At 44.6% G+C, this 19,885-nt stretch overlaps 1 pseudogene; it reads right to left on the bottom strand.

Annotated features, from left to right (window-relative positions):
* Nucleotides 1-1,718: 1,718 nt before the first annotated feature.
* Nucleotides 1,719-10,271, bottom strand: LOC144175389 (S-phase kinase-associated protein 1 pseudogene; annotated as a pseudogene).
* Between the last annotated feature and the right edge of the window lie 9,614 nt (nucleotides 10,272-19,885).

Raw genomic sequence — 19,885 nt, 5'->3', positions numbered from 1 at the left:
TCCTCGGAAGGGGCAGTTCTAGCGTACCCATGTGAGGTCCGTTCATACAATAATCACCTAACGCTTCAATCACTGAAGCGTTAGCTCGAAGTGAAACGATTTTTAATTTCTATGAACGCCATATATACAGGGCTTCAACAAATTCTTCCTTCGTCTCTTTGCCAGTGTTAATGTGGACATGAGTTTATATACATTACCTGGAATGTCCACTTCGCTCCTGCACTTCTGGGATGCCGCGTTAGGTTCGAGTGACGCTTTTCTAATAACTCGTTAAAAAATAGTAGGCAGATAGAGGGATAGAGCTGTAATTTTTAAGCCCTTCAATAACAAGTTTGACCCTGTGGACGCAAGTTGTACGTTGGCTGGGCTTGAAGGGAAATCGCCTGTATAAAAGGGGGCAGCTTAAAAATGTAAGCTTGTCTTTGATGAGATGCAACAAAAACGGTGCACTCTCGGGCAGATATTTCCCCGATAACCCAGAGGAAGTTGGTTGCTGTTTTTAATTGTAATTTTTACCGCTGGAGCTGCGAACCGTAATTGTACCAAATTTTGGGGGATTTGTGTGCGGACCGTTCACATAGTATATCTGATTTAAATAATACCATAGCGTTCGCCGAAGCAAGGAATTGGCGGCGGGAATGGGCAATGAGTGAATGGATTTATTCAGAAGGGAGAGGTCGAACGCGTCGTGCGGGGGAATTGGATGAAGAGGAGGGAAAATAAACTTGTTGGCGGATGAGGTTCAACCAGAATGCGTGTCCGCGCCGCAGACTGACAACTTGCTTTAGGTTTAGCTGAACCTGTACGTCCAGCAAGTTTTCACGCGGTAATTAAAATCCCTTTCGCATCGCTCGAAAGCGTTAGGCATTCTTGAAAGGACGTGACGTAACACAATGGGGAAAAAATAAATTTAACGATTGAAAATTTTGGCTATTGTTTCGGCCGACGAGGTGATCATGGCCAAGTTGCAGGACAGCTGGCAGAACGAAGCCGAAAATTATTAAGAGAGTTATCTGAGTAAACAACTTTGGAAAACAATCATCGATATTGTACTAGCCATGTTCGTCGATGCAGGTATTACCAGGGATTCTTCGTTTAAACTACCAGAAACTACCTTAACTGTTACGATCTACACGATATCAACACCATCATTCAGCAGCATTGCCTTATTTGTCCAAGTAGTGAAAATAATATTTGAGAAATAGGGAGATCTTTATTGGACACACAGTTGTATTTATGTAAAATTCAATAGTCTTAGCCGTATCACCACCGCTTACAGATCACAGGCGCTATCGCGCGGCTCTACAGCCGTGTAATCACACACACGGCCCTCATTCGCTAGGGGTTTAACCATATATGGCAAGGATAATACGTCTCACGTATGTCTAATATCTCTGAGTCACTTAGAAAACTACGCACTGGGAACAGAGCACAGATTTAATTTTAGCCGAATAATACCAACGGCACGTGATAACATTCTTAAGCATCGCTATAACTGCATACACCTCAACCGACACCAGTCGTGGTAGGTTCGGTCCCATTACGGTCATCGTTGGGATTTGTTACCAGCGTTTTATTGTGTTATTCCGCTTAAAAACAAAAGCGGCCGGATTAGGACTTGGCGTCAATTTTAGGCAGCCTGCGGAATAAATGATTAGCGGTGGTATCCGGTATTTCTGAACACCTGAGAAGCCAAATTTCGCAGAACAGCATGCTGTTCACATATCGACCCATGCATTCTCTTCGCGATTCACCGCTTGCTGTTCCAGAGTGAAATCGTTCTTGATATCGAACATAAAACGGATTTCTTCCGGTGTCTTGCCGCTGATCTTTTTCGCAACCACTTCGCAGGCGGCACCCTGTAGACCCCTGATGTCGAGGTAGATAGATGCCTCGATGAGCTTGAACAGCATTTGGGGGCTGACCTCGAGGAATTCTTCCTCCCACGGAGTGGTGTAGCGACCGTACTTTTTTATCTCTTTACTGTTGTCCTCGGAAAGTGAAGGGTCATCCTTGCGGTGTTCAGCCCACGCGATGACCTTCTCTAGGACGTCCGACTCTAGGTTGGGTAGCGGCATAACTTCATACTTGCCCACGCCAAGTTTGTCCAGCATATCCTTCATGGTTTGCGACACTTTCACGGCGGTGACGTCTACTTCAAAGACCATCCCATCTGAACTCTGAAGCTTCAGAGTTGGAGTGCCCCCTAAGGAACGTGAAAAGCAGAGCAGTTGGGGTGCATAAATTATTCGACCATACGACCCGTACACACTAGGGAGCTCAAATAGTTTGAATGCGCTACCGACTTCTCCTAGCAGAAATTATACAAGGAAGGTAATAAAAATTCTGAGTTGAGCGTCAGGTCTAAATGGAAGACTGGGATCCACGGCGTCCCATTACGGAATGTGGGTGGGATGAGAGATGGGACAGCGCCGATTGTTTTTAGAGACCAAGTAGTTTTTATACTTGATATGGGTTGATTTGGCTGGTCTAGGTGCAGAAATTGGTGACTGATGTTAGCAGAGGCGAAGGAGGCCCTCCGTTTTACTGAAGAGTGTAATGATGACTACTTTTTTTACAAGTGGAAATATTTCATCGGGTATTTTGCGATTCTTGTGCCTGAAAAAAAAGTTGCGACGCTGTTGTAATTAGCAGCATTATTATCAGTACTTTTTTATTCCTATTCAGTTATTTATTTTCTTTATTTAAATTTTAATGTTATTTTTCAGCATCAGATTCAGCGGAATTTTTGGCGCTGCTGCGAAGACGTTGTCCACTAGAGTTGCACCAGGTTTTCGAAAAAAAATAACAGAACTGACGCCATACTCAGGAAGAAACAAGTTGATGATGTTCTGGTACTATTGGTTTCAATATCGGGGTTCAATATGAAACTGCTTCTCAAGCAGTGCGCACGTCATGAAGAGAACGCTTGGGATAAAGGTGAATACCTGCTGTGACGCATTGCCTAACTGCTTTACGTCTACTTTCACAGATCATTCTTCAAAATATCAGTCTACACACGCGTACAATAATTGGGCAATCAAATTTTCACCTTGAAAAAAAAAAGAGAAATTATGTTGAATATTTATAAACAAGTTTAACGACTCCGAGAGCCTGTGTGTATTCCGGGTAAATAACAATCTAGAAGACGAACAAAACACCAACCGATATTTTTGTACCGCTTCAAAAATATTCCCTTTTCAGGTTCTATGTTCAGCGTCTGAGCGTTCCAAACATGCCATGTTTCATAACGTGAACGTGAAAAATTAACCATGTAGCATACGTGTAGTGGTAGCACGCGATTTTAAATCCCACTGTCTCGGTGAATAGCGTAATTTACGTACTCGTAACGTGCGTACGCTTAACATGCGTACCGCGTAACTGTCACAGTACTTATTTCGCAATGATGTAGTGGTGTAGGTAGGAAAGCTATTGAAAAGTCACCGTATTTACGAAACAGCCCACTATTTTACCGTGAATGTTGTCGCTTATCGACAGCCGTTACAATAGACACTGAAGCAAAGCAGTGTGCTACCAACGTGGCCGGAAATCCTTCCCGTTAGTGACCTATTTCACTCGATCTGTCATTAAGGTAAAATGGGATGCGGAGAAAACACTTGTGCTATCAAGTTAACCTGTGGCGTTGTGTGCAAAAGCTTTCCGAGCATGAATAGAGTTCAAGAGGAAGAAGCATTAAACCATCATGGTATGTAGAATTAGCTCCTTATATAATATGGCAGGACTACTAACAAAAGAGGCAATTGCAACTTAGATCTGGACGGTCATTTGCAATCCAGAAAGAAAGTGCATTACACCAGCGCTGTTAATAGCCCATTATGTAATAAGAAATCGCCCGTGCAAGGAAATTCTGCAACACTGCCTACAAATGCATTCATTCTTTCCTTTGCATCTGCAAGCGATGGGGAAGCTAGAGTTATCGGCAGCCCAGAGCAGCACTGCGTGATTTCCACGTCGTAGCAGATGCGCCTTCTGCTTTGCTTTTGTTGGGTTTTTGAAACTGCCAATCGAATGCGTTTATTGCTGCGACTGAAAGAAAGCCCTAAACATTGACCCTAAACCGCTGCAATCATGTAGTTCTAGCACTCGAAGAAAGGCAAAACCTGGAAAGAGAAAAAAATTTGTTGTTCAAGTTTCTGAAGGGAATGAACCAGTAGTTTCTGGTTGAGGTACTTCGTGACCCCTTATTCTAAGTACTGAGTGTGCTCGTTGACCACTTTCTGAAAGTATTTAGAATATAAGAAAAACCCGAAAAAATGTTGCAGGGTTCCATTACGCAGACATGGAGGTTCATCTACTGTCAAGAAAAAGCAACTCTTCCTGGACGTCTACATGTTACATGTAATGTGTTCATGTGTACAATGGGCCGCAAGTAAACTGAAGCTGTACACAGACTATTTTGCTTGACTCATTTTTCATGTTTGGCCCTCGTTTACTTTCCCAGGCGAAGTTCAGCTGCAATGGTTAAAATACCTTCAAAGATTCGCCTAATGTAAGAGAGTGACAAAAGGAATACCTTGCTGGCTTTCTGATTCATTGTCAGGATGGGGCCCGAGAAGCTCTGTGTCAGAGGATGATGACATATCTGGGTGAGAACGTCATAATTAAAACTGAAGTAGAAGTGCCTAATCAAGGCATAACACAAGACAATAAAACAGCCACTGAAGAAAATAACGCGCATTTCTTTCTAAATTTGTGAGAATAAAATCGGAGTTCTTTAAACAATGGCAACAAAGCTTTCAAAAAAGTATTGTAAAACTTCTGCAATTGATTTTTAGCAAAAAGATAAGATTCGAGCAGGGTTGTTTCTAACAGGATGAACAATATATAGCCAAACAATGATGACCGATTACAGTAAACTAAAAGCACTCCTGTAGAGGGACGGTCTCAATTGCGCTGAGAACACACCTTCTTCCGCAACAGCAAAAATGGTGTTTCGCAATAAAATTATTTTAATCCAAATGGACACTTCGTACTATCTAAGATAGCGCTGCTACTAAATAGCCCATGTTTGGTATTTTAGAAAGGAAAAGGCTAGAAAAACTGCCATGCAAGGTCTTCAGTTTGCGAGCTTGGCCTCTAAGACAATTATGGATGGTAGGCCCGCGGAATGGCACGAGTAGGTTGGGAGATGATCATTTGAGCTTGGGGTCAGGTTAAAATAGAATATGAGCAAATAGAATCACCTTCACCCTAAATTTTAGAAATTTGTGCTTGACGTACCGTTAAAATAAAGAAAGAATAGCTGCACTAAAATGCAGCGATTTTTTCGTCTGTCGCTTCAGAACCTCAAATTATTTCACGGGAACACTACTGCTCAGAAAGTTGAGTTGTGGCTTTGCTAGATGTATACCACGTCCCTGTAGTCATCCTCATCTGGTGTACGAAGCCCTGCCGCTAGAAGTGCTGACTTCACCAGTTCCAATTCTCTCTCTCTCGGTTGCCGAGTGTGTATACTCAGTTTACGTGATTAGAATTTTTTGTGAGAGGCCCCGACACACCCTCAAGAATGTTGCGGGAATATTCCACCGCCAACGCCAACACTGCCTTCATTAGACGGCAGCCTTAAACACAATTTGCCAGTGCAAAATGATATTGTAGGTTCAGCGTATTTTTTTTCTTTCTAACCACGTGAAAAATGGTCTAGCTTAGCGATATAAAACAGTGTCTTTAAAATTTCTCGGTTTTGCGGGATTTGGCATGAAAGTAAAGAGATCCACGTTGGTTTTAAAAAAAATCACATGGTATATAAAAACAACAACGTTAATAAATGTTATTGGTTTTACGAGCTGATGTGTTTTTTCAATGTATTTGCTACAGCAGCTAATCTCAATGTTAACGAAACATTCCGTACCTTCACAACCGTCCAGCTCGACCTCCATGGACAGTGAGGAAGCGAGTTCTGCAGCTGATGCCGATGTTTCGGCACAGCACAATCAGCGCAGAGAAGAAGCAGTGTAAGGATTCGCTCCGACAAATAACCCAAAAAATAATTTGCAAAAGAGGCAAGAATTGGTGACCTTGCCGGTGGTAAGGAAGGATGTGATAAGGAAGGAAGCAGAACTTTAGCAATTTAAAAATAGAAGCAGGGTAACTTTTTTTTGAAGTTCCGGAAAGAGAAATATTCTTTTAATTAGTCTCGAGGAACTGCGGTAAAAGTTTGTGTATGGAAACTAATTGTTCTTGCTTACAAAGTTCCCCCATATAATGTTTGTGGAAAGGCCACCGGCAGAAATGTGAGAATTTAAGTCGTGGGCTGAAAAGTTAGCGCTGAGTGACTTTCGCTGATCTAAAATAATCATGAAAAAGGTTCCAAATTTTTATCCTGGGGTTCGAAGCCAAAAATGAGATATATATAAGTGCGCATGCGCCCGTGTGAAGTTGAACGTGACTTCACGCATGGCGTTCAGCACTCGCTCTCAGATACAAGTGCATAAGTAGCGAATATATTACGTCATGAAAATCGGCCAATGGTAAAAAGGTCGTTCCGATTTTCTAAAAGCGTATATTTGGTGAGAAATTCGACACATTGCGGCATTACTATGATTGGCACGCTTCGCTAGAAAAATGCTACAGTCATTTCCAGTGATCGGGCGGGACTTGCGTCAAGGACCCTCATTAGCTAGATTTTAAGGCAAAATCAAGGTTCATGCACGCAACGTTTCGCCAACAAGGCGCGACGCGAAAATGCCGAAATTGTGACTCCGGGAGCTGTTCAGTACAATATAACGACTTGTATGCGTGAATCGGTTCGGAATCAGTTATAACTTCGAATACGGGTTTCGCACTCTAGTTGTGTCCCGTTCGTTTAAAAGGGCAGTTTTTGCTTTCTTTGGCAGGCTGGAATAGGACATGAAAAATTCACAGCGTTCTTCAGGTTATTCCAAACACGACTACAACACCAAAGCCTTAGTGACAATGCAATAATTAGGGACGTACTGTTTACTTCGTTTTAGATTCCTTTTCGCGCTCTGCATGCGATGACTCCGGACTAGTCGCGCGCCCGTTTCACACGTTCTTGGAACACCTAGGCCCATTTAATTAAGTTTACTTCGTCTATCAGTGCCATTTTTACATCCATTATCAACATGTTCGTCTTTTTTCGGCGTTGCTATTCTAACAACCCGAACATTGACGTCCACATACCTTTCATTTTTAAGGCATGTGTTGACTTCAATATTCAGTATATTTCCCTATCTAATTACAATGTAATTGTTCATCATAATTGTTTGCACTGATTAGCTAAGATATCGCCCTATTTGTCGCACTCGCAGCAGGCGTCCAGACGCGTCACGTGTCTTTGAAGCATGAGACATTTCATAGCACGCGCTTTTGCTTACTCTACGATGCACTCTAAGAAGTCTCCGTAAGGTGTCTTCACCGCAGCGTTTTATACTTCTCTCTCTCTCTTTCTCTCTGTCCCACCACAATGCTTCAGAAGGATAATAGAAGTGGCCAGGTGTGCAAATTCGGCGAATGACGAAGTCCAACATATAATTTGAACAAAAAATGCCTGTTCGCCGGGACAACGCGCAAAGCGTCAAGGCGTTGTGCAGTAGGTAATGCCTCGGTGCAGATTCCCTTTTTCACTCAAATGAATTCTCGGCCAGGGGTTTCGCAAAATTTCAACACTAGGCCACTTAGAATGCTCATTCCGGAGTACTGCGGTGAAGGCGCGCTTGCAGCACGGGACGCCTTTGAGTGTAGAACTGGACGTCAAGTATGTTGAAGGTCGACTGAGCGGTAAGACACTAAAGACTTCTGCTTTAATACTAGGAACGACAGGCACCTGGAATGATGTTCTGCAACGGTGTTATCCGCGCGAAGGTTTGAGATGCTGTCGTAGCAAAAATTGCGTCGAGAAAGCTGTTACTGCGGGTACTGCCCGTTAGTGCGTCCGTGCTGCATTCGCCCCACCAGCGAGGCAATTCAATAGATGAAGGGATAAAGTAGGAATAAAGAAACAGGCACGGTTGAGCGAACAGAGCAAAACCGGTGGCGGTGTGGCGTAGTGCGAATGAGAGTCGTTGTGCGCTACAAAATTCTAAATTATCTCAGGCGGATTGCGAGGATGTCGTGGATCCGCTAGCGCTGAAATTGGTTTGTTGCTAGCGCTTGTGAAGTGCGCTTTTTAAGACGGTAGTCCTTCTTAGGCGACCCAAGCAGAAATTTGTAACTCGTCTATTTGCCCTTTTTTACACTGGACTCCCGCACGTGACAAAAAATAGGCTAAAGAATGCTTGAACTAAAAGCATATTTAGCAACAAACATCCAACCGTTGGCACGTCTCGTACCTGTCCTCATCGTTCAGCGAAAAAAAAAAAGAGCTGGTTCATTTGAAGTAAAATACCAGTACGTAACTGAAGGTAGAACCGTGGCCTGAAAATTAATATGCAGAAAACTAAACTAATGATCAATAACCTTGGGACAGCACAGCGGTTTGAGATAGGTGGCGAGGCAGTGGAAGTGGTAAGCGAATATATCTACTTAGGCCAAGTTGTGACCCCAGATCCCAACCATGAGGCAGAGATAATTAGAAGGATTAGAATGGGGTGGGGTGCATATGGCAGACTATCTCAGATAATGAATAGCAGCCTACCATTGCCGCTTAAGAAGAAAGTGTATGACAGCTGCATCTTACCGGTACTCACCTACGCGGCAGAAACTTGGAGGCTCACTAAGGTGTAACATTATAGGTGTAACATTAAGGGACAAGAAGAGAGTGGAGTGGGTCAGGGAGCAAACTGGTGTTAAAGACATATTAGTAGAAATTAAGAAGAAGAAATGGACGTGGGCAGGGCATGTAATGCGAAGGCAAGACAACCGCTGGTCATTAAGGGCAACAGAGTGGATCCCTAGAGAATGCAAGCGTTGCAGGGGGCGGCAGAAAGTTAGATGGGCAGATGAGATCAAGAAGTTTGCGGGGATAAATTGGTCACAGTTGGCAGAGGACCGAGGTAATTGGAGAATAATGGGAGAGGCCTTTTCCCTGCAGTGGGCGTAGATAGGCTGATGATGATGATGACGATGATGATGAACCGAAGGTAACAGCATCCTATTAGCAAACAGTACACCGCCTTGTAGTAGGGCAAGTTGGTACATCTTCGAACGAAAAAGCGGGAAGCACCGCACAAAGGGAAGAAAATACGTACGGAAGCGCTCAGAAGCAACAGTTTCTTTGATTACAAAGACCGGAATATATGTAGGCAAAATATCATTGAAGAGCAACCGTACGCATAAGCAGTGAACAAACTAAGTTATTTGTAACGAGATTGAATGTTATTTGCTAACCTTATTCCGTTGATTTTAGCATTATCTCTATTTACAAATACCTGCTCTTCGAAAACATTTTGCCTCTATATTGAGTTATTTGTAATCAAACAGTGGTTATCAGCACTGGTGTATGCCTTCTCTCCACTTTGTTTCATGTTTGGCGTTGTTTTGCTTGAAATAAAAATACACTTTCGATTGTTTTGTACAAAACCACATACAAACAACGCGTTATAGACGCTGCCGGAAAGACGCGAGATGAAATCCAACAATAAAACATAACATGGCTGTTCGAGCTCTTCAAGCACAACAGGAACAAAGGGTATTGCAGATGTCCCGCAAGCAGTCGTTGAAATGAATTGGGTTGAGCAAACATTCAGGCATTCATTAACAGAGCAGCGAAATGGGTAAGTGAACAGTGTTAGCACTTGGAAGAGACGAGTAAACAGGGTGTTGCGTGGCAATGGTTGCAGAGCTCTACGGTAGTTCGCAGACTTTTCAGTGAAGCAAACTTGTATGCGCCAAATTTGAATTTAAAAAAACCTGATGAGTAGATAACAGGGCTCGAAATATATAATGGTCTCACTTTTGTAGTTGTGATGATTACCTGTAAGTGATTTGACAAACGGCTTACATGTTTTCCTGCTCGCTGACTTGCTGCGGCTACAAGAGAGCATGTACACTGCGCACAAGGGGGTAACCCACCTGAACGCATTATAGAGCACATTACAGCGCGAAAGCTCATGAAACGCTGCTTTCTATATCTGCGTCAACCTTCACGCTCTAATGGGTTAAATGGCTGAGTGCCAGCTTCCTCAGCGACATATTCTTCTACACTCACCTGAAGGTGGCCCCGCTGCCCCGTTGTCAGCACTGCAAGACGCCTCCAATTTTCCATCATTCGCATTGCCATGTTTAGCTCCGGGACCTTTTTTGGCGTTGTCTTCCGGTTGCGGAGTCAGCAGCCTTTTCTTTCCCGCCATCTTGCGTGCCCGACACCGCCGCCGCTTAAGCCTGGCGGAATTTCAAGCTGCCAAAACCCAGCGTCTTCCTCTTCTTCCGTGGCTATAGGTGAGGTGGACAATCGCGGAGGGGGATTGGCCGTGTCACTGTAAGTGTTTATTAACTTTCAGTTGGCATTCCTGTTGATGTTTCCGCACCTTCGCAATAAAAATAGAGCGCAGAAAAGAGGGCCAAAAGTACGTCGCAGGCCGCTTGACGAGGAACCCAACTCCCTGTGAAAAACAATGGGGCAGATATCAAACCACTCCGAGTTGTTTTTTTTTTACATTTTAAAAAGTAGAACCAAAGCAAGCTACAGCACTACTGATTTTTTTCGCACCTGCAATTGGAAGGCAAACGTGATATGATTTCATTTCGGTAACATTTTAGAAAACATTACATTAAGGATTGCCGAAATATTTCTCTAAACTAAAAAGCATAGTGTTCTGAAAAAAAAAAACGGCGCAGATTGCCCTAATGGCGCAAGGTTGGAAAAACAGCAGAGCTGGAGGTCAACGTAACTGCTCCCGACACTGGCAGCAGATTCCCGGAGAAAAGGAGCAGCCGGACACCAACAGTGCAAATTCGTTTTGAACGGAACTGTAAAGCAAACACCATTAAGATACGTGCAGTGTTTTATTCAGCCGCAGTCGTCGTCATTCACTTTCGTCGTCTTCTTTCGACGGCACAGCCGCGTTGGGAAAATCCTCTTGTAGCGCGTCCTAGCCGCCAAAGACTTCTAGTTCTTCTTCAGCTGGTGCGGGGACCCTCTTCACGTGTGGATTGTAAAGGGATGGCTTGCGAGATTCGTCGTTATTGTCTTGGCGTATCGGACCCATGGCGCGCCGGTCTCTACACGAAGATGACTACGAAGGCGGGAGCTCCTCATTTGGCGTAAGCTAAAGCGCAAACCTGGACGACGCGAAGCGGTCGCCGCGAGTACCGCGCTCACGTGCGCTCGGCATCTTTCTTAGTTTTTGCTAAAGCGGCTGCGCAAAGGTCGTGCCCACGCCTGGCGCCCGGGATGCCAGGCGGTCGCCGCGAGGCTCACACTCACAAGCGCTCATGGATTTCCATCTACGGCGTACGTATGTTTGTCGGCATAAGCATCATCTTTTCTTAACAACGACGAAACAAGCAACGAACATGCGGAAACAAACGTTTCCACAGAAAGAAATGAAACTGCAGATGAAAGGCACGCTGTTTTTGGTCGGACAGGAGGTACAGCCATGCCTTAGCTGTTGCGTGGTAGAGGTACCAGGCAACAGCTAAGGCATGGCTCGGTGACGCCGGGTGCAAAAACGCGTAGCGCCGAAAAAGGGCGAATACAACAGACGCAGTCTCCCCTCTGTTCTAGCTCTACAGAACCGTCCTCGGAGGGGTAATGCTTCAGCTAAAATAGCATGAGTTCGATTACACTAAAAGTGTGGCGCTCTACCTATCTTTAGATTCAATGTTTGGGGGAGCACGTTTGTTCGCATTATTTTTTTCTGAAGTTCTTCCTCAAGTTGTTTGCCAATAAATCGTCTTAGGGGCACTCCACGGGAAATCGCCGGAAAGAAGAGCGAATTGAGGTGCCTGGATGTACAGGTGCTCATAAGTTATACGGAGTACGAGAGCGCCGTAGCTGGAGCGGGAAAAACTGCATGCCAGGGCGATATATGAATAGATGGGCCGCAGATGTACGTGCGTGGGCACACCCGATTGGCCACCTTGACGTTCTGACGTGCGCCTTATTGCCGGCCCAAGAAAAGGCGCGCTGCTGCCATTCCTACTCGCGAGGGGCGTTTCCAATACTTACGTGTCAAGCTGCGATAGCCTTCATTTCCTCCATGATTAACTAAAGTTTGTGTAATAGGGCTCCTGCACTGCCCAGGCGGCAATGCACGGCAGGAGGCCAAACTGACTTCCGGGTAGTACCAAGCTGCGGGGTTTCATTGGATCCCTTGTTCAGAGAAGCAAAATGAGCTCGATACTCCCGATTGTTTTGCGACATAGCCTCCATCCCATCTCCGGCGCGTCCGATCTCTTCCGGCAATGAACTTGGCATAAGCAAAAAAAGCTTTGCAGTGCAAAACACGTTTAGAGCGTCGAGGAAACTGTTGGGCGGAGATGACGGCGCTCTGCCACTCACAGGTTCACCTGTCGATGGTCTTATGAAGGGGAATTTAAAGTGACAGCTTTTTGTTTAAACTAATACACTTGGTGACAAGGACTTTTCAACAAAAGCCGATTAGAAAAACGTAACTCAATCGGATATGTATCTAGCGTAAATGTCAGCGAGTCCGGCGGGCCACAGGCTCGTCTGCGGCAGTGCGCCACGCTTTCGCGCACCTGTGCACTTTGGCGGGCGCTTTCATAAAACCATGCTGGTTCGCGTCGACGTTACGAATATGAGGTGCAGCGCTAGCCTGACTTTTTATTGTATCGTGGTTTAGTGACAAAATGCAGCAAGCGTCAGAAGCGTGAAACCAGTTTTGTGATTCCGAAAGTAGTGGCCGTAAAACAAAGCAGTCGGGGGAACTGAGCGGCCGTTCTGTTTCCTTGTGCGGTATCACTTTATTTAATTACAATCTTTCCCCATCTATTCCCAGTCCGCACTTAGTAGTCTAGAACAGGTGTTAGCAACCTATTTTGCGGGAAGGCCGAGTTGCATGACGCCGACACAGCGTAGGGCTGGACAGCAAATCGGGTGGGAGGGGGGCTTTGAAGGCAAAGATAAAACAAATCAGTGAATCCCCGATAATATTTGACACTAATTGACAATAATCTGGCTAAATGTGAAGATGGGGGACAATGGAACTGGAAGCGATCAAGTCTCTGTTCTTGTCTCCCGTCTGACCCCATTTGAGGTCAAAACTGGCGCGTCCGGCTTCAGATAGTCACTGACAGGGGAAGGGATGACGGTACTGACGACGTGGTGGGGGCGGCATAATACTGCCCGTGGTCCGCGCGCGGCCCTTGGGCTGTAGGTGGCCGACCCTTGCACTATAGATAACGATCGAACACAGTCAGTGACGATAGTATGTAAATATTTTGTCCGTGCACAAGGTAGGCGGCTGTTTTATGTTATGCAAATATAGAAGTACACATCTAAGCAGGCAGCGGACGTGCGATTTGGTGCTTGTTTCGCGTTCTTTAAGTGCACCTAATTTGTTAATGTAAGGCTATTGCCTCACCTACCCGCTACATGTACCCTGGCGTTCGTAAATCGTGCGGCATAGGATGGTGCGTTTCGAAAATATAAAACAAAATTCCCACTCGTTTTCAACGGCAGCTGCGCTGCTCGCGTCCGCTTGCATGCCCCGCTGAAGCAACCTTTTGCAGGTATTTCAGGCTATACGATATCTACGTTCTGTCTTATATGCTGCTGCCGAACTGTTCCTTTGTGGACCGTACGCATGAAGAAACAACGATAATTATTTCCAGGAAATTAGAGCACCCGACCTGGCAATACTGGCGCACGTCGCGACGACTGCGGTCGCTCGCCCAATAGAAAGTTGATAAATCGGATTGCTTTAGCGAACACGATTTTCCTGAGCCACTGGAGCTACTTTAACGGCTATATAACCAGTTCTTTAGAGAAATAAGCGCCACCTCCCTAAAATCACGCCGCCTCTCTCACGTCTATGCCAGAAGAACCACCACGAAGAATGCCACGCCCACAACTATTCTCGGCGTTTCTGTAGTTTATCATTGTCAGTGAAGCTGTTTCCTTAAAATGGCGGCGTATTTCTGTCAAATAACTGCTGGACTAAAGCGTTTACATCCGCAATCCGAAAAGCTATATCAAATTCGTCAGCCCCTAAATTAAGGAGGGAGTTAAGATACCTTCATTTTTTCGCATAATAATGTTTGTTGGTGTATTTTGCTCCGTGCGTGCCTTTAATAAAGCAGCAACAATGATTGTTTTTTTCTCAGTGGCTTGTAACCTCAGTTATCCTTAGGTGGATGAATCCAAGTCGATATCATCAGTTCATGGTTGAACAACAGAAATAAATTTAGTGTTCAATACGACGTTATAGTTGTTCGTGCAGCATGACCTAAGCTTTAAATTTTAAGCCGCCATTGAACAAGGATGCTTTTCTGCTCTTGGAAATGAATCGCATTTTTGTTTTATTTTATCAAAACACGATCACATACGTTGTTTTACTAGAGGGATATAGAGCTATCGAGAAAGCAGAATAATCTGAAGATTTGAAACGACGTCGTGTGTAGGGTTTTATATTTGCAGTCTCACTTTTTCGCTCATCTCCAGAGATAACAGTAACAAATTCCGTGCGGGAAGAAACGCTTACCCTAATTGTACCCGCCGTGACAGCCGAGATTTAATTCCCGCTTAATTCTTTGCGAGGAGCGAACGTCTGTTAATGGGGTTTCTGGAAGTCGATTTTGCACGTTACACTTCCAAGCTTTTTTAGAGAGGGCCTTCACAGGTGAGAGATACTTTTTTTTAGACCCTTTAAAATGCAATTTCCTGGCGCAATCTGTGGCTCTGAGTGCCAAGAAGGAATTATGGGTCACCTTATCACAGCCAGAACTCCCTTCTTCCTACACAATTCTTAAACAACGAATGAATTACCGAACGTTTTTAAAAGCAACGAAAACTTCACTTGAAAATGTATATCACAAATAGTTTTTACTGGCCTAGTTGGTGCCGAGTGCTTAATTTCAGAGCAATGGAAGTCGTTTCGAAAGCTAAGAGAGCACCTTATCGCCACTCCTTCTTGCTGCTCTTCGGGATCACTGCTAATGAGAAAGAGGACTCTTCAAGTTCGTTTGGCGCTTAAAATTAGGCAGAGATTTTGTATTTCTTGCGCTGTTATCAACTCGCGAACCCTAGATGGTGACTTTATTTTCATTCTTACATTAAATCGAGCAAGCGGAACAAGAATATATTCACCCTCCCACTAGAGAGGATGACTGTGTTTTTAGAGAGTTATGTTCGCTGCTTATTGTGCAAAGAAAATAACTCTTCAGGTGATCGCTAGACAGAAACTATGGAAGAGTAGATATCTGCACTATGCTTCCCCGGGAATGCCAATTTGCAAATACGAACCAATAAATTTTTCTTTTCTTAAGCACACAAAAAACGTTTTGCCATTCCTTCCTAAAAAATTTTGAGAGAAGCGCGAGAACTGACAGTACGTCCGACCTTCACTGAAATTACCTCCAATGGATCGTAAAACTGTCGAAGACCTAAATTGCAAACGAAGAACGAACCATTGCGACAATTTCTTGCGCAGTACGTAAACGCATCTACGAACGATCTAAAACGTATACCGATTCTTGGTGTATGAGAAAAAGACATACTATATTGCTCCTTCTTCATGGTCCGTGCGTGTACTGTCTTCTTTAGAACCGTTGTTTTTTCGTGATCTTCAAGTAACCGTTTTGGCACAATAGAAGCTCGGTTTCCCGCACACGCTCTTTGTTCAGAGATATTATCAGAGCTACTATTCGGTCTACCAAACGGTTTATGGGGAAATGCATTAGTTTTCCGACAGGCCGCCATCGGTGCCACTAAACAAGCTTTCGCTTTAAAAGAGCAGTCTTCCTTCGTGACAAGACGACCTCAAGCTGTTCTCTAAGATCTCACCTTAAATAAATGCGTCCCACTTTTCATTTGCCTCCTCGTGGTCGGCACGCATATGAATACTTATCAATCATAGTTAAGCCCAGAGGCACCGAAATATTACTAACTTCCTTTCAGAACCCTAACAGCGATAAAAACTCGACATTAGGCGTAGCTTCTGTCAGAAGTATACAAAGGTTGCCGGTGGCATTTTCTTATCTGAAAGGTACCAAATGCTTTCCACGAAGCCCGTACGCGTAGTTTTGGTGATTTAAAGTAGTTCAGAAAAATATCCGAATACCCGTCCACTCAAATCCGCCTTCAACGTAAGCTGCCCTTATGCACTCCCCATTACACCATCGCGACCTTCTGAAGCGCAGCCGGGCCTCGACGGTATTTATTTAACGTTTGACAACAAGCTACTTGTTTCCCCTTTAATAAATGCGAACGAAGATGGACGACTGACGCGAACTTTCATAAAGACGACGATGTTGACGTGAAAGGCGTTTCCTGGCGTTGCCTAATGCCCAAACACTCATAAGCTCCACCTTCATGGCAAACATTGAAAGCACTGACCGTCATATCTGCGGAAGAGCCTTCTCTGTCCCCAGTACCGCTTTCTGTCCATTAGTTGAGTGAGTGTAACGTTAGCCGTCGCGTATAGCTCGCATCATAAAGCTTGTCAAGCACCGATACCCAGCGGGTGGACGATATTTTATTATCCTTTGGTGGCCAGTGTCCCTTTCAGTAGAGCGCTACCCCCTTCTGACATTATGAACCCGTCCGTGAGGTCACCCTTCAAATCATCTAAGCAGGGTGCCTAATAGAAACACCAAACTACCACTTGCGTAGCGTGGATATATTACGGCTCTTAGTCCCAGAACCATATTATGTCCATCGAGCGTCTTGTAGGGGATATGCGTGGTCCGCCCGTTATTGAACATCGCTGTTATCTTTCCACAATCATTCTTTTTTTCTGAATTGCATTTCAGTTGCTTAGTTACTTGTTTTTGATGTATCCGCAGTTGCACAACTTTCCTGTAGATTTTCGCCCTTTGTTGTCACAATTTATGCTGCAGCACACATTCCCAGCACCTGATTGTTGAAAGTGGGTGGAGTTCTGTCATAGTTTCGGCAGACTATTCGATAATATTTCTTCTGCCCGCCGACCGAATGTCAAGAAGTATACAAAACAGTAATCGTTAAAGGGAATCGCGCTCACAAATATCCTCTGAACCAACTATGAAGATCTGCAGACTTTTATTTTTGTTTGTTTTATATCTTCCTCTTATAAAAAGCCATATTTCGTCTCTCCACCGCTCTAATACATAAAGCTTTGATTGTCACCTGATCGCATTTGAAAGGTAATAAGAACCATAACGCTTTACACGTACCTTCATGTCATGTGTTCCTTTGGATTTATTTGTTTTGGGTTCCCCATTTCCCAGGATTTTTTATAAGCCCAGTTTTTGTTTTAAAATTCAATGCTCATAACACTCCTTCCTGTTAATCAAACATTAGTACAAGTTCTAAATGCCACTGTGGAAAACATAACTTCCTAACATGCGGGCTTGAAACATGTTTGCGACGGTACTGCAAACTTGACCTTAGCTATTACCGCCATCTTGACCTAGATACCCTGTTTGGTTCTCATCGGCATGAGCGGGGTAAAGGCAGTCTTTGTCTCACATTGGGTCGGTTATAATCTAAAGAGTGCTAGCAATGCAGCAAGGCACAACCTTAGCATACCTTTCCTTGGCCCTGAAAAGCATCACTACATGCAAGTAAAGTGGCTTTCGGAAATATTTTGATCAGACATTGATAAAACAGCTATAAAATAGGAAGTTCAATATTACATCTCCCATCAGGCCAGAATCTTGAGGAATAAATCAATCAGTTCATCTATTATCATCAATAAGTCATTACAAAACCAACTGATCAAGCAAACAAAAATATAATTGTGTTATGCTGACCCTGTGACAGAAAGTGGTGAAGAATGGTGTGGTTTGAGGGGCCGGTTGGTTATCATTGAAGGGCCGCTGGAGGTAACCCTCAAGTCCTCCAAAAGCGCTTTTTAAGTGCGAATGCACTTCTTAAGCGACCCTGAACCTGCGTCCACCGGCGATGTCCGCGCACGTGGAGATGGGCGCGCGCAGCCTGGCCGCTGACATGGCACATACCCACGTGGGGGATTGACCAGGAATCTCCTCGTCTTCCTTGGCAACGGGGGGAGATGGGCGCGCGCTGCCTGGCCGCTGACATGGCACATACCCACGTGGGGGATTGACCAAGAATCGGGCGTGAGAAGGGCTAATGCACCTGCTTAAAAAAGTACTGACAGGAAATTTCAAAGCTGAGATCCGCTCTAGCAATCAAGTACAACGACAACACAAATAGGTGTCTGTGAATAAATCCATCTTTCTTTCTTTGTAGTTGTGTGTGTGTGTGTGATCTCTCTTTCGCGAACATTACCGAACCGCGCAAATTCAACTCGTGCATTCGCACTTTCACATTCTTCCCCTCGGGGAAATGCGGTGTCATGCTTTTTTCTTTCCGAAAACGCCATGCTCGGCGAAAAATTGACCGACGGTGAAGTAGTCCATGTTACCTATAGTTACGTGATGCATATAGTTATGTAGGCCCATATGACGTACGCAACTTTGATTACAGGCTCAGAAATATCAATGGGCTTGCATGGCGTGACAAGAACATACTAACTGAACAAGAGAACTGATGCGAGATAGTGTTAATGTTTCTACTAAAACGAACAGCAGTACAAAAGAAGACTAAGAAAACATACACATAAACTGCGCTGAAATACACTGTGTTGCGCTAAGCACATTCCTAAAACGAGTGCACAGAAAGACCGACCCATTGTTGCAGTACAAGGAAGTAGGATTTTTGTCCCTTATTGAGCCACGTCGCATCTCAGCATAGAATGGCAGTGTGAAGTTTGGAGAGCGAACAGGCCAGGCACAGGGTCGTGACATCTGGCACTTCGTTTTGCAAATGCCAGATATGAAGGGAAATTGTTTTTTCATGCTCAGAGGAGTTCTTGGTGTTTTTGTGTGAATGAAGCAAGTGGTTTTATTTATGCTTGGCTTTTTTGTGCAACCGTCAAAGTAGAGAGAGAACTCGCGCAAGAGCTGCGCGATAGAAAGCTTTGTAGAGCAAACTGGTTTGAAAAAAAAAAGAAGTTAAGACCTACCCATTCACCATGACCGCAGAATAATGGGCCAAGCTTGGGATATGTCTGCTGCTTTAGCCGAAGTGTTTCTATATAAGGAAATATCCCGACTGCGGTTCCCAGTTAGTCATGGAAACGGTCTATCAAACTTGAACCTGGACACGTACTTTACGTTAGTGCGTCAGTGACTGCTTTTGAAAAAAAGAACAACAAACATGAAATCCATGGTTTCTACGGGTCGAGTGCACCCTGTTACGAATCGGCCAGCGCCGCCGTACTTTCCCGCAGCGCTCCTCGGCTGTGCGGCAAAGCCACTACGTGCGCCTTTCGTCAGGTGCCACCATGTCGGTGACTCATCATTCAACTTAACAACGTGAGGGTTCGAGCTAGTTGGTACTCCATAGTGAAAATTTAAAGCGCAACAAATTTAGACACAAGACGAATGACACAGGGACAAGCGCTTAAAAAAGCGCTTGTCCCTGTGTCATTCGTCTTGTGTCTAAATTTGTTGCGCTTTAAATTTTCATCATTCAAGTTCCGACAAGCCGGGCCAGACGTCTCGCTTTCAATGCGCCTCAAACTCCGGCGGTTGCCAGCGGCGCGCCGAGACTTGTTCAAGGACACAGAGGCCCCGCGATCTCAGCGGAGTCCTCCTCTCTCCTCTCTCTCGGACTCAACGTGCGCCGAGGCTACCGGCAGCTTACAAATTCGTGAAAGAGCGTTGTGTGTGTCTGTGATTCTCGTAGCGTGCGCAAAATATAGAGGGAAGGCTGTTTGGACCGTTACCGCTTTTGGGTATAAATAGAGCTGGCCAAGAGCTGTAATTTATTCTT

The sequence above is a fragment of the Haemaphysalis longicornis genome, unplaced genomic scaffold, assembly GCF_048455015.1.
Source record: "Haemaphysalis longicornis isolate Haplotype H1 unplaced genomic scaffold, Haemaphysalis longicornis Haplotype H1 scaffold_3, whole genome shotgun sequence".
Taxonomy (NCBI): domain Eukaryota; kingdom Metazoa; phylum Arthropoda; class Arachnida; order Ixodida; family Ixodidae; genus Haemaphysalis; species Haemaphysalis longicornis.
Note: the sequence above shows the minus strand (reverse complement) of the source record. Positions and strands in the feature narration are given on the sequence as shown.